General features: G+C 45.6%; 1 long non-coding RNA gene across 1 annotated transcript; it reads right to left on the reverse strand.

Moving 5' to 3' along the window:
• Positions 1-13,041: 13,041 nt before the first annotated feature.
• Positions 13,042-14,459, reverse strand: LOC148004307 (uncharacterized). Its single transcript, XR_015627969.1, has 3 exons — positions 14,320-14,459; positions 13,913-13,990; positions 13,042-13,746 (listed from the first exon to the last, which is right to left on the reverse strand). It is a non-coding gene; the product is annotated as an uncharacterized LOC148004307 (long non-coding RNA).
• Between the last annotated feature and the right edge of the window lie 358 nt (positions 14,460-14,817).

The following is a 14,817-nucleotide window of genomic DNA, read 5'->3' on the forward strand; positions in this document are numbered from 1 at the left end:
TTCTGTGAATGAGAAGACTACATTCTGGTGCTAGAAGCTATTTCTAAAGCTGGTCGGTCCCATCCGATTTCTGAATCACCGACTAGACTGTAACTGACCTATGAGAACTATCTCTTGGGCCTCAGTTTTTAATTTTATTATTTTTTAATATTTATTTTAATTTAAAAATTTTTTATGTGTTTAATGGGTGTTTTGCTATTTTCGCACATCTGTGCGCTAACAAGGCAGAATCGTTTCCCCTAGACTGGCTGGGAGGCAAACTGCTTTCATCAGTGATGATCTGGTCCCCCCTTAATACTTTGGTAAATTAAAGTTATTCACTCGCCCTCTAAGTCCAGACAGCAGTTTTTTTCTTCTTAGCAAAGCTGGACTTGGGGAAGGCGATGAAAGATTCAGAGAACCTTTAAGTTTTTACTTCAGAACCAAACAAGGCCATGACAAAACTTGGTCAAAACTATGGACATTTTTTTTTTAATCCGGAAGGCTCCAGCTCATCTATTTAAAATACCTTGCAATAAGTTTAGCTCCTGGAGGAAGCGGTTAAAGGCCCGGCTGTCTGTCGGAGTATAAGGCAGCATATGCCCTTTGGCCAGAGTGACTTCAGGTGTCTCGAGGCTCCCTTCCTTTTCAATTGTGATGGCGCACTCACCCCTCCTCCAGTCCACTCTTCTTGTCACTTTCAGTGATAAAACAGCAGCCATGGAAGGCTAGAACCATTGAGCAACTCTGCACTTGGTTCATCTACTCATTTGTCTGGGCAGATCTATCCATTCACCCAGAATCCCAGAGGCACTCTTCAGTAATTCAGTAGGGAAGAGTCAGGCTACGGTGCCTCAGGTCCGCAGCCCCTGCCAACCCAGCAGCCATGTGATCTTCAGAACTCGATCTAGCTGGGTCCCACACTCATAAGATACAGCTAGGGCTTCCCAATGACCCTGTCACTAATCTGGCTTGTACAAATCTACATGGGTACCTCCAGGAGTCAAGGAAATGTGGACCCACTTGGCTCTGCTCATGGAAAGTTCCGGTTGCCCTTCTCCCCTCCTCAGTGCCTGGAGAAAACATTAGAGCGGTAGTTGGTTAAATGATACCTTCAAAATCTTCTGAAGTCTCAGCAAAGAGAAAGTATAGCTCCATGAAGAGCTGCCTAATGAGGCTAGAGAGTTGGTTCAGTGGTTAAGAGCCACTGGCTGCTCTTTTGGAGGCCTCGGGTTCAATTCCCCGCACCCACACGACAACTCACAACTGTCTGTAACTCCAGTTCTAGGGGATCCAGGGGATCCGGTGCCTTCTTCTGACCTCTTTGGCCTCCAGGCACAAACATGCATGCAAGCGAATAAAACGTAATCGGGATGGGGGGTGTTGCTAAAGAGCTGACCCAAAGTCTCTCTTGCAACCTAGAGCGGAAGATATTTCAATCGGCAATGAGGACTAAGAATCAAGAATTCAGGCACAAGGGGAATTCTTTGCAGAGTCTCTTTTTCTCTCTACAAAGCACAGGAAGTGTGCTGTCTGTTAGATACTGAACCAGGCTCCTCAAATGGGCCTCTTTGCAGGTCGATGTTTACATGCTACACTTTATGGCTAACATCAGCATTTGCTGCTGTTTTTCTCAGGCTGTCTCTGAGCAAAGTTGATCCACAGACTCTCTAGGATTTGAGCCAATGCACCCTGACCACAGAGCACAGTCCCCAGTCAGTCCTCTTTGTTAGCATCTTCAGAAGCCCCGTGGCCCACTGGGAAGTTTTCCAGTGGTGAGGACTGGGGGAGGTCAGCTCTGGGAAACAGTCATGTTGGATGGAGTATGCGACTTCTGAGCCGCTTCTACGGCTTTTTTTTTTTTTTTTTTTTGATGTGAAAGGGCTGAATGGGGGTTTAGCCCCAGAGCAGCAGAAAGAGAAGCATTTGAGTAGAGTAGACACGCCGATCCTGAGACTGAACAGGCCTCCAGGAAAGAGGACCTACTGGGAGGGGGGGGGGGGGTGGGACAGACTCTTGCATGAAGAACCAGCAACTCTGTAGTACCAAGGGCAAGCAGGGCTCCATACAGGCAGAAAAACAATTTTATTTGTCGTCTTCTCCCGACACCACTTCTTTCTAGCTCTAAGTGCATGGTACTCTGGTGCCATTCCCACCACCCTTTCAGCCTCTTTTAATGATTCCCAAAGTTTCATTTCAAGAATTTAAGCCCATCGGATTGGGGATTTAGCTCAGTGGTAGAGCGCTTGCCTAGCAAGCGCAAGGCCCTAGGTTCGGTCCCCAGCTCTGAAAAAAAGAAAAAAGAAAAAGAAAAAGAAAAAGAAAGAATTTAAGCCCATAAGAAAAAAAATGCCAACCAACCAGAGCTCCCAGGGACTAAACCACTACCCAAAGACTATACATGGACAGACCCATGACTGTAACTACATATGTAGCAGAAGATGGCCTTGTTGGGCACCAATGGAAGGAGAAGCCCTTGGTCCTGCCAAGGTTGGACCAGTGTAGGGGAATGTCGGGGGTGTGGGGGGCGGGAGGGGTGGATGGGGAGAGGAACACCCTTATAGAAGAAGGGGAGGGGGATGGGATAGGGAGCTTATGTCTGGGAAACTGGGAAAGGGAATAACATTTAAAATGTAAATAAAAAATATCCAATAAAAAGATATGGATATGGATGATAAAAAAAAATAAAGAGGGGCTGGGGATTTAGCTCAGTGGTAGAGCGCTTACCTAGGAAGCGCAAGGCCCTGGGTTCGGTCCCCAGCTCCGAAAAAAAAAGAACCAAAAAAAAAAAAAAAGAATTTAAGCATCATGTTGAGGATAACAGCCAAAGCTCTGGTTTCTCCTCTCCTTTGAATCAGACCTGTCACCATCTGGGAGTCTCAAAGCAGAGTTGAAGCAGGATACTGCTGACTTTCTGGCCTCTTTTTGTACTCACTGAGGTTCCATTTTCTCTGGAGGCAGGTCTAGGGGAAGAGAGGAGAATGGCTCAGTCATAGATGGCAGGACATTGCTGCTTAGACTCTACCAGTGCTCAGAGTAGCATCCCCCCCCATGTACCAGTGATGCTGGTTGCCACCCTATCCCCCTCCCATGTACCAGTGATGCTGGTTGCCTGGACATTGTTCTGAACTGCAATTCTATCCCTGTCTCCTCCAGTTACCAGCTAACAGTTGCAAACATGCATCTCCCACATTTCCTCAGTTTACCCTTCAGCTCCTGTACATCCTTAGCCCACCATCTCAGTCCTTGGGGGAAGCTCTCCCCAGGGCATCTCCCCTTTCTGCACTCTTGTCTACTTTTTCTGTTACCTGGAGCGGGCACCTCAGCCTGTCACCCCAGGGCTCCTTCAGTCTTTCACACTCCAGAGACATCTCTTATGTTTTCACAAGGGACTAGCAACATGTCTAACACTAGCCCCAGAGCAGGCCTCAGATCCCTACAAATCATGAGCAGGGATCCTCTGTGCACACTGAGAAGTGAGGAGGCAGCTACAGCATGGTTCTGTTGCAGGCAAGTGGAGAGGGGAGGGTCACCTTGCCATTTACCACCCCAGACAACAGAAGAAAGCACAGCACCACCAAAGGGGGTCTTTGAGGACCCTCAGAGCACAGTGGTGGGTAGTTCAGAGACACTATCTGACTTCTTACTAGTTGAGAAATCTAGAAAAGTTGAGACACAAGAAGTCGATTAGGCTGAAACCCAGTGACTCAGGAAGGCACAGTATATACTACAGCAAATCAAGGCCGTTCCTGTAGACCTTTAGATTGCACAGAGGGACACTCCCTCCAGAAGGTGCTAGGTTCAGGGAACTCTCTCATTCCTGGGGACCATTAGAGCCTGGAATCTGAATAACTTACTGTTCCTGGGGAAGACAGACAAAAGGTCAAGCTTTCAGGGGTATTCCAGGAGGCTTGATGTCACTCCGTTGAGAAAAGTAGGTGTTAGATACCCTGAACTCAGGACAGAGGACTTTTGCCCCCAAGTCAGTACAAAATGTTACCGAGTCTTGACAACCACAGATACCTGCATCTCATTTGTTGGGTCCAAAGGTGTATTGTTGTAGCTGTGTGCGTCTGTGTGGAGGTTAGTGGGTTACAGGTGTCTCTGTCTACTGTTCTTCACTTAAGTTACTGAGGCAACTGAGATCTTGCTGAAACTGGAGCTTGCCAATTCAGCTAGTCTAGTTAGCAAGCTTGTCTCTCGGATTCCCCTGTCTCTGTCGTCAAACATCGGGGCCTACAGATGCACTTCTGTAGCTACCTGGCCTTCATATGGGCGCTCAGCATTGCACCTCCAGACCCCATTCCTAGGAAGCCATCTCTGCAGCCCCGGGAAATGCATTGTTTTAAGGCGTTTTCCCTCCAGGTGTAATTCCAGGCCTATATATAATGCCTTTGACTCAGTGATACTAACACTTTCTTCCTGGCTTTGCCACTATCTTTCCTTCTGTGTTCCAGAACCCTTCGGGAATAGTGGCTTTCCACCTCTAAATAGTGTATGTTTCTTAAACCAAAGAGCTCTCTTCCTACACACAGTATACTTACAAAGTATGAAGATCAATATGGCTAAAACACCCTAGCTAATCTACAGGCTTTAATTCACTTTTCTATTAACTCAATAATCTTCATAGAAGCAGAAAGAACATCCTGGATCTGAATGGCATTCACCTGGTGTCTTTGCTTTCCTCTAATCTGGAACAATTCTTCAATTTTTCCATGTCTTTCTCAGCCTTCATATTTTTTAATTGTAAAAAAAAAAAATGGTTTTCCAGACAATACATTCTGATTACAGTTTCCCCTCCCCCAATCACTTCCAGATCCTCCCCACAAAAAACACACACATACGCACGCACGCACCACAAGAACACAAAAATGAAAATAAAAGTATACAAACAAAAGACCACTAAGACCAAAAGTTGTCCAAGAAGCATGGTGCCAATATGCCCAGTGAGACTCCAGTGAGAAAAACTAACTTTTCCTTTGACGGTAGGTATCAATTACAGACAGTTTCTTGGTTCGGAGTGGGAAGCCGTGCCCACTTCCCCCTCTCAGTGTTGAGACCTCGTCTGGCTTAAACCTATGCACAGCCTATGTCTGCCTCCATAGTTCACAAATGCATCAGTCCTGCTGTGTCCGGAGGACACTGCTTCCTTGGAGCCATCCATCACCTCTAGCTCTTACAATTGTTCTGCCTCCTCTTCAGAGTAGATGTTGAGCCCTGAGGGGAGGGATTGGTTGACATCCCATTTAGGATCCAAAGTCTCTTACCTTCTGCATAGCGTCCAGTTAGCGGTTTCTATCGTCAGCTCTTCTCTACTGCAAGAAGAAGCCTCTCTGGTGATGGCTGAGTGGGACGCTTATCTATAGTTACAGCAGAATATCATAGACGCCATTTTATTGCCGTGTTCCTTTAATAGAGCAATGGTGTTTGGTTTCCCCTTAGGCATTTCCTCTACCCAGTCTCAGGTTTTTGCCACCCAAGCAGTGGCAGGAAAGGGTCCCATCTCATGAAGTTGGCCTTAAATCCAACCAGGGAGTGATTGGTTACTCCCACCACATTTGAGCCACTATCGTACCAGCATATCTTGGAGCCAGGTACACTGTGGTAGGTCACAGGGTTTGGTGGCTAGGTTGATGGCTACCCTTCTATGTACTATGCAGAGTACCTTCCAGTACCATAAATGCAAGCCAGCAGGAGGGAAACATTTAGTTAGGCAAGGCTTGATATTCTTAATGGATTCATGTCCATTGTTTTGTGGAATATCCCTGAATTTCTGTCCCATTTTTTTTTTCTGGCTTGGGAGAGGCTATGTCAAGGTTAAAGTCTTGCTGACAGATGGGAAGCACTGATGCTTCTAGTCACAGAAAGGCAGGGCTGGAGAAGGCTGCACGGAAGCCGATGTTGGTACGGTGTCTCGGGAAGACCTCAGCCAGTAGAAGTGAAGCCCTGAGGCTTCCACACTTCCACAGTGTCTGCACCCTGTTCATGAAAACTGGTTCTTGTTCTTGGCTGGAACATTTGCAGTTTGACTCTTAGATTCTCCAAGGGATTCTTAGTCACCTAACACATTTAAAGAAGTCACTTCTTACTTGAACTAAGCAGAAGTTTCCATTGCTTCAAGCAAAGCGAGATACATCTCTATGCTATCTGTGTTGATGTACTAAGCTGACTGCAAGCCCCTAAATGAGTCCAGTGTCTCTCTTTATACAGGGCACTCCGTGTCTACACCACTCCCTCTATACAACTCTCCCTCCAAGTCCCCTCCCTCATGGGCACAGTTAGGAGACCTGGGCTGTAACTAACAGAAAAGTGTCCAGAAACATCTTAAACAATTATACTCTTTTTTTTTCCATAGAGAAGAAATGTTTACTGTTATTCTGAAAATTAGAAAAAGAACTATGGTACGTTTCAACACATCTGGGTAAGAGCTTTTTTGAAAAGTCACTTGTTCATTAATTTCCTCAGCAGCATCATTCACTGTGGTCAAAAGTGGAAGCAACCAAGCCCTCACTAAAAGATGAATGGAAAAACAAACTATAGTGTAGACACACAAGGGACTGTTACTCAATTGTTTTAAAAAAGGGAAGTTTTGACACATGCTACCATACAGCTGAACTTCAAAGACAACGTGTCAAGTGAAATAAGCCAGTCGCAAAGCATATTCTACCTATATGTGGTACCTAAGGGGTCCAAGTTCAACAGAGAGTAGCGGAATGGGATTTCTAGGCACTGGGGGAGGGGAGGAACGGGGAGTTGGTGTCTGATGGGTGAAGTTTGGGTTTCGTACATGGAACGAGCGCTGGAGATGGATGGTGGGAAAAGCTATTCAACAATGAACTACGTGCTTAATAATGCTAAGGTGACGATCTTGAAAACAATTCTATTTAATTTTATTTTATACGTGTGAATGTTTTGCCTGTGCATACGTAAGTGCATACGGTGCCCACCAAAGCCAGAGGAGGGCATAGAGTTGGAATTACAGTGGCTGTGAGCTACCATATGGTTTCTGAAAACCAAACCCGGGTCCCACAAGAGCAGAATAAACCATCTCTCTAGTCCCAAGGTGACACATTTTATGTGATATGCATTTATCATAGTGGAAAAAATGAAAAAAAAGTCACTTATGTTAAAGGTGGCCCTGGGGAGTTAGTGCCTTTGTAATATTCTTGGCTTTTGTTTCATAATCATGAGGTGGTTGTTGTAGCTGGGAACAGCAACCTCTGGTGGTGGGGTACGCTGACCAGGATTTTTCCTTAAGACTCACTTACAATCATTCTGAATGTGTAAACTACCTTAATCTAATTATTGTTAATATCCCGAGACCTGAAGACAGGCCCTTCATCACGAGATAACGTGCCTTGCTTGTTAGCAGGTAGTTGGAGCAAATCAATGTTTTATGATGAGAGAGGGGATCAATAGTCACGAAGCCAGAGAGTTCTGTCCTCCCATCATGGCTTCCAGTGATAGTGCCTGTGTTCAACTAAAAATATCTTGACACACTTACTGCCCAAGGCTCCTCCTGAATCTGCCCCATAGACTTGCCTCTTCTTCCTTTGGTCTAGTGTGATGCCCCGTGGATACAGACATTGCCTGTAACGCTCATAGCAAAGGAGTCCTCTCTGTTCAGCTGTGTGTGCAGCTCTTGAAAGCTGGACCATACTGTGCCCTTGACTCGTACGTACATGGAAAATGAAGCAGACACAGGAGGCATCAACCGAATGATTTAAGAATGAACAAAGGCATAAGATGGGATGCTCAGAGAAGTGGCTAACCAGTGTGCCACAACTCTGCACCTTAAGCTGGGAAGAGAAACCAGAGCTCACCACAGAGCCAGAGGGCTTAAGCAAGAGCTTTGGTAAAAGTTTAGGGCCAGAGGCATGCAGGATGTCAGAAGTCAGGTGAGGAAGAAGAAAGGGAAAGAGGCAAGGCATGTGGTTTGAAGTCTTCACCATGGGCTGGGCTGTGTGTCACAAGCAGCTCATATATGGCAGAGAGGGCAGAGGACAGAAGCTCGCTGGTCATACTCTGTTCTTAGTAGTGGCTTAGAGGTAAACGTCTTCCTTTTTTTTTTTTCTTTTTTCTTTTTGCGGGTTGTTGCAGAATGTAGGAAAAGTGAATACAATGTTGTAAGCTGTTTTTGGACTTAAGAAATCTCCAGGTATCCTATCACTCTGTGGCTACAAATTGAGTTCAAAGGTTTCCATCTTGAGGCTGCTTGCCACCTGCCTGCCCAAACACTTCAGTCTTTCCCTAGTTGTTGATTTCCAGGAGGACCCATTGGGTTGCCCATTGGCATCTTGGGGGTTGGTTGTATGGTGTGAGGAGGATGGAGTGGTTATGGTTTTTATTCTGTCCTATAATGGGACTCTCACTGCTTTGGGATGCCTGCTAAGAGAAGGTCAAGACCCAAGCCAAGAGCATTATGTTTCAGAACCCATGGGGCAAAGCTGGCAAGAATGGTCACTCTTCTATTTCTAGATCCAAAGTAGCACTGTTTGGGCTGAAAGACTTGAAAAAAATCAGTTCCCAGCTTTGGGGTTTCCCCTCTTTCACTATCAGGACTACACTAGTCTAAGATGCCAGGCTACATGTGTGATGTTTTGTGTCATGCTTAAAGCAACGGACATCCCCAAACGTCTCCCTTACGTGTTCCAGGATCCTTGGTAGCTTGTGCTGGTTCTATGACTGGGTGAGACTTGAGAGGGAGTCCCCTTTGATCTTCCAAAAGACTCTGTGTTCCCCATCAGGAAGGATACTGAAGACTGTCGCCATGTTCTCCCATAGCCCCACCATCTCCTTTTGTTAAACGAGGACAGATGCCTGGAAATTCAGCAGCACCCATTTTGTGATCACAACAAAAAGCTTAAAAGAGCTCTGGTTCTGAAACCTTGAGTTTCTATGCCAGTTGTGAACTGTATTCCTCTAGTCCTTTCTTTTGTAATGAGAGAGAGAGAGAGAGAGAGAGAGAGAGAGAGAGAGAGAGGTCTAAGCCACCATCTGCCAGTTATTGAAGCCCAAAGCAGCTCCTCTTGCTCGGATCTTTTGCACAGTATGTGCTGATGCTGCACCTCTACCTCATAAGGGCCAAGTTGTTCATTCACAAATCACCTGATGGACAGCGGTCTGGAGTCGTTGAGGGGTAGCCTTGCCTGCTGTCTGTTGTTACTGAAGGGACGAGGTAGGTCTCCCCAAAGGGCAGGAGAGATTTTGGCAGCCTCAGTGCTAGGACCGAGACTTCTGGCAAGTGCTCTGCCTCTGGATACTTGACTTGACATGTGCTTCTGGAGAAATGTAGGGGTTTGGAGCACGCCAGGCCAACATCTTGGACCACATCGATGAGGTGTTGATATTAACTTCCAAAACATAGGAGCACATTTCAGAGAAAAGACAAGGGTATATAGCTAGAAGAGAAATAGAAGTTTGGCTAAATTTGTAGCCTCTTGGAATAAGTAGACCAGAGATCACCCAGAACTTAAGCATTCTAGTTTGTCTTTAAAGCTATATAGCATAGATTCCTAAGACTGAAGCCTGGGGATATCTTCACAGAGACAGAAAGGGCTGATAGGAACCCAGCCAGGGAGATTATAATAAAAATTACAATTAACTATGCAATTGTTCCCTACCACCTTATCCCAGTAGTCCTTCTTGGTGAGTATTTTACCTGCAAAAAGCAAGACAAAGCTCTTCGTCCCCGTGAGAAGGAGCTGGGAAAGATTCAGATTCTGGGACTTCACTTTGGAGAGCAAAGGGTGCAGAGAAGCCATAATTGTCTATCGTGATCATGTCTTACTCATGATAGCTGTTCCATCCAGTGTGTTTGTTTTATACTGTGGACAGCCAGGGAGATGTCTTAGTAGTGTTTGGATCCCCAGAACCCTTGAAAATGCTGGGCAGCCGTGGCAGCCTGCCTATAATTTCAGCTCTGGGAAGGTGGAAGGCTGAGGTAGAATATCCCTGGAGCAAGCTGAATAGCTAGACCCGTGGAAATGGAGTAATGTGAGAGCAGATGAGGGAGACTCCTGAGTTAAACCTTGGGTGTATGTATGTGTATACACACATATACACTCACACTCACACACACTCACACACACTCACACACACTCACACACACACTCACTCATACACACACACACACTCACACACAAGCATATAGACATGCAAAGAGATATTCTATAACTTTCTTTATTCAAATCTCTTTTTGCCCTTAGAGGGTCTTAGATTTTTCTCTTCTTTTGTTTTTCAAAACAGAGTTTCTCTGTGTAGTCCTGGCTGTCATGGAACTTGCTTTGTAGACCAGGCTGGCCTCAAACTCCTGCCTCTGCCTCCTGAGTGCTGGGATTAAAGGCCTGTGCCACCATGCCCAGCTGAGCCTTGAAATTTTTAAACAGGAATTCTTTCACTTTAGTGTTTTTGTTTGTTTGTTTGTTTTTTGTTTTTTTTGTTTTTTTTGTTTTTTTTTTTAACAAAATCAGTTTCTATTCAGATTACCAGATAAGAACTGATATGAGGGGTTGGGGATTTAGCTCAGTGGTAGAGGGCTTGCCTAGCAAGCGCAAGACCCTGGGTTCAGTCCCCAGCTCCGAAAAAAAGAAAAGAAAAAAAAAAAGAACTGATATGAAGGACTAGTGAGATGGCACAGAAGGTAAAGTCAGCTGCCACCAAGACTGACATGAGTTTGCTCCAGGACCCACTTGGGTAGAAGGAAAGAAACCGCTTCCCAAAGTACTTGACCTCCACAAGTACCACGTACCTGGGACTGTGTGATCTCCCCCCTCTCCAGCCCCATCCCCTGTGCTTTCTCTCATGCATTCACACACCAATAAATAAATAATATAAATAATAAATTTTAAATAATAAAATATAATAAACGGTTTTTAAGAGAATATCATAAATGCGGAGGAATGCTTAAAAGGAGAAAAGCTGTCTTTTACTTTTTACTTTACTTTTGTCATTAGAACGGGATGACGTAAGGAAACAAGCATTTCTTGGTCATGTTTCTACTTGGGACGCCTCGCTGTGAAGGACTGTCCAGCATACTGGAAAGTGCTTAGCGGTGTCCTTGGCCTCTGTCCGCATGCCACTCCAATATCTCAGTCATGACAACTAAAAATGTCTGCAGGGGCTGGAGAGGTGCCCAGTTGTCATACACACTGTAATCTCTGCAGTCCAGAAGCACGGGTAGGAGGTTCAAAGTTCTGATCCACTAAATCATGAGTTCGAAGCCAGCCTAGGATACATCTGACCCTATCTTAAATGTCCTCTGGAAGACAAAAAGAAAACCACCCCCAGTTGGGAACCTTTGCTCTATATTAGCCATTTCCTACACAGCATGAGGGTCACTGTGGTCATCCACCTGCCTAGGCTGAGAACTCTGTTCAGGGATGACTGGGTGAGGGTCAAACAATAGTCTTGACAGGAACTCCCTTAGATCTCCAGGAATAGCAAAGATACCAGAATGGAATCCACAGCAGCTCCTATTCAAAGCCATCTTGTATCTCCTCTAATGTACAACAGTATCCGGGCTTCTGGCTGTCTGTCCCCAGAATACCATGCTCTGTCCTCTCTATGTGTCTGTCTTCTTTTCCCCTTTGATACCTTTGGACACATTCAAGTCCTGGGCTCTCTGGAGGATCTTTCAAGACAAACTGGTTATTCGGTTTCTCTTCAGAATCCACCCATTGTCTTATCCATTTCTTGCCTCCTTCTTAGTCCCTTAATTTGGTGCCCTGAAGCCCAGAGATCTGGTCCGGGCCCTCGAAGCTCTTCAGCACAGTTGCGTGTGGGTGGATGGGAGGAACTGAGTAGCCCAAGTAGCACCAGATTTAGCAGTGGGGAGGAGGCTGGCAATGATTCTCTGTGAGGAGGGCTGCAGACTCTCGTCACCCCACTCACAGATGTGCCGGGATGGCAGACTAGCTTTGTTTCTCTAAAACTGCTTTCTCCTTTCCACACAATAGAGGCGGGTATTCAAATGAAATTATTTAAATAAACACAACAAATAAATAGTCCATCTCGTCTGGTCAAAAACATAAAAATACTTAGTCTTTGGTTATCTGCTTTCTCTTTTTAAAAATCTTTTAGAGATGGTGTTTGGATCTGGGACAGAGTCGTGGCTAGCAGATTCTTTGGAGAGAGAGAAGATGGGCTCCCTGGGTCCACTCCCGCTGAATTTCGCTAGGTGCCTGCCTGGTCTGGATGCTGCCCTTGTTTCACCTGTAAGGGAGAAACTGAATCTGCTCCTAGGCTATTTGTGTGCCCTTGCTGCTGTGCAGTGATTCTAGTGCCTGTGGTCTGGTCCTTCCTGGCTTGGAAGGACCTGCGTGTGTTCCCTGATGACTCAGTGCTGCTCTGGCTAGGACTCTGACCCCACATCCTCCATCTGGCTCGGCCCCAGAGTGTCTGCCCCCACCTTACTAGTGACTCACCTTTCTCTCGTGATGCTTGGCACACGGAGGCCTGTTGGCTCTCAGCTCAGTCAGCCTAGCTACTTTTCTACTGTAGTCCTGGGTGCAGCCCAGGACAGTGTATTCAACCCTTCTCCCTAAATAACCTTGCAGCCACTCCTGGGGGCTAGACAACATGGCAGGTGAACCCCTCCTTCCCAGGGTCCCAAAGATGGGATCTCCAGGTGCCCTCCACCTTCCCCCACCAACCCTATGTATGCAGGGTCAGGAGAAGGGAGACAATACTTAAATCAGATGGTGACCTCCCTCATCTTTCTGTCCTTTCCTATGGAGTTTATGGGGCCCAGCAGGATGGGCTTTTTTTCTCTTCCTGCCTGTTCCAGCACTCCTGACCTAAAACTCCATGATTAACTGGCTCTGGTGCCAACAAGCAAGGCAAAGCAATCTGTGACTCTGCGCAGATGTTCTCTCCTACACAGCTTGGCCTAATTGGTTAAAAAAAAAAATCTGAAAATTCTATTTAGTGGCATTTCTTCTGTAAAATTCTAAGCCTAGCCAAGACAACTGGAAACCTCTTGAAGGGTGATAGAGGGTCAGTATATGGTAAATGAGAAAGGGGGCCACATATTTGATTTTTTTTTTTTTGGTTCTTTTTTTTCGGAGCTGGGGACTGAACCCAGGGCCTTGCGCTTCCTAGGCAAGCGCTCTACCACTGAGCTAAATCCCCAACCCATATTTGATATTTTAAAAGCTGTTTGCCACCATGTGTATGTTTATAATTTACTTACCACATGCCATGCTCTAACGTAGATGGTCCACTGAGGCCTGCCTTCAGGCTCAGACCACAGCCCTGTGAATAGACCGTATCTGCCCAGGCAGTGGCCGGAAGAAGTACAGGACCCCCAGACAGGAAATTAGAGCACTCAGAGCACTGCTGGCAGACAGGAGAAGGGGCGCTTTGCTGTCCCCAGGTCTGGACTATAAGGATGAGGAGTCTCTCTCGTGTGAGCAAATTTCATCACAAGTCCTGATAGGCCAGGTTCTTTGAAGAGAGACTTCTTTAGGTCCAGTTTCAGAAGATTAGTCAACCAAAATCTCCATATGGAAGGAATAAAATAGAGATACCAATCTTTTATTTTGCAGGTATGTTTGTTTAAAAAGAATCACTATTTGTGGTTTTATTTCATCGGCGGTTCTGTTGTTTTAAAAAAAAAGAGCTTTGGGGCTGGAGAGATGGCTCAGGGGTTTTAAGAATACTGGCTGCTCTTCTGAGGACCCAGGCTTGACTCCTAACTCTCCCATGGCAGCTCACAACTGTCTGTGACTCCAGTTCCAGGGAATCCAACATCCCCCACAAACATACCTGCAGGAAAAACACCAATGCACATAAAATAAAAAAATAAAGAAGTCTTTTAGAAAAAATAAAAAGGTGGAAATGGTTTGGCAGTTACAGCTCTTACAAGCAAGAATTTGAATAGTCAGCACCCATGGAAATGTCATGTAAATACCAGGAGGGTGAGGGCACCCACCTGTAACTCCAGCCTGGAAAGGTGAAGACAGGATCCTTGGAGCAAGGCACGACTAGCTCTGGGTTTGACTGAGAGACCCTGCCTCAAAGAATAAGGTGGAAGAATGATGAGAAAGATTCCTGAGATCAACCTTGCACACACACTCACACACACACACACACACACACGCAACATGCACATAGGCACAGGCACATATACATGCATTCACACATATTTGAATATGTATGTATAGCGGCATACTACACACGATCACATGTATTTGAATATGTAGGTACACATACATACTACATACACATACACTTGAAAAGAAGAAAAAGAATAATTTTTAAAGGGACTTTTAACATCTAAAAAATAAAAAGGTGATTTTGACAGGACATTGCTAACAGATGGACAAGTGCAGAATCCACCTCAGAAAGCCAGAATGCACGGAGCAAAGGACAGGAGAGGGATGGCTGATGTTTCTCCAGCGGTGGCAGGTGTCGGTCTCTGACCACAGGGCTTGTGAGAGACAGGACTGGAAGGCAGTTGGAACAGGCTCTGGAGATCTGAGTAACAGGATAAGAAAGTAGCAGGTCAGCTTTGAGACGGTTCAAGTTGAAAGGACCCAGCAAGTAGAAGAAAATCAAGTTCAGGAAATTTGTTCAGGTTAACATGTAGCTTCTGGTTGACTTCCTGCATTTTGAGGCAGAAAGGCTAGAGGGGAAGCAAAGCCAGTTAGGAGAGAAATTTGGAAACCAAGCTAGCCTCAGATGAAGTGTAATGCAGTGTCTATAAGAATGGAGAGAGGTGATTTTTTTCAGAGGGTCACAGGCATATCCTAATAAACAAACAAACAGACTTCTGAACATTCTACACAAATTCTCTCTCACCTGCATAGAACTTAGGCTGGATTTGCACAGCTCTTT

This window comes from Rattus norvegicus, chromosome 8, assembly GCF_021556685.1.
Source record: "Rattus norvegicus strain SHRSP/BbbUtx chromosome 8, alternate assembly SHRSP_T2T, whole genome shotgun sequence".
Taxonomy (NCBI): domain Eukaryota; kingdom Metazoa; phylum Chordata; class Mammalia; order Rodentia; family Muridae; genus Rattus; species Rattus norvegicus.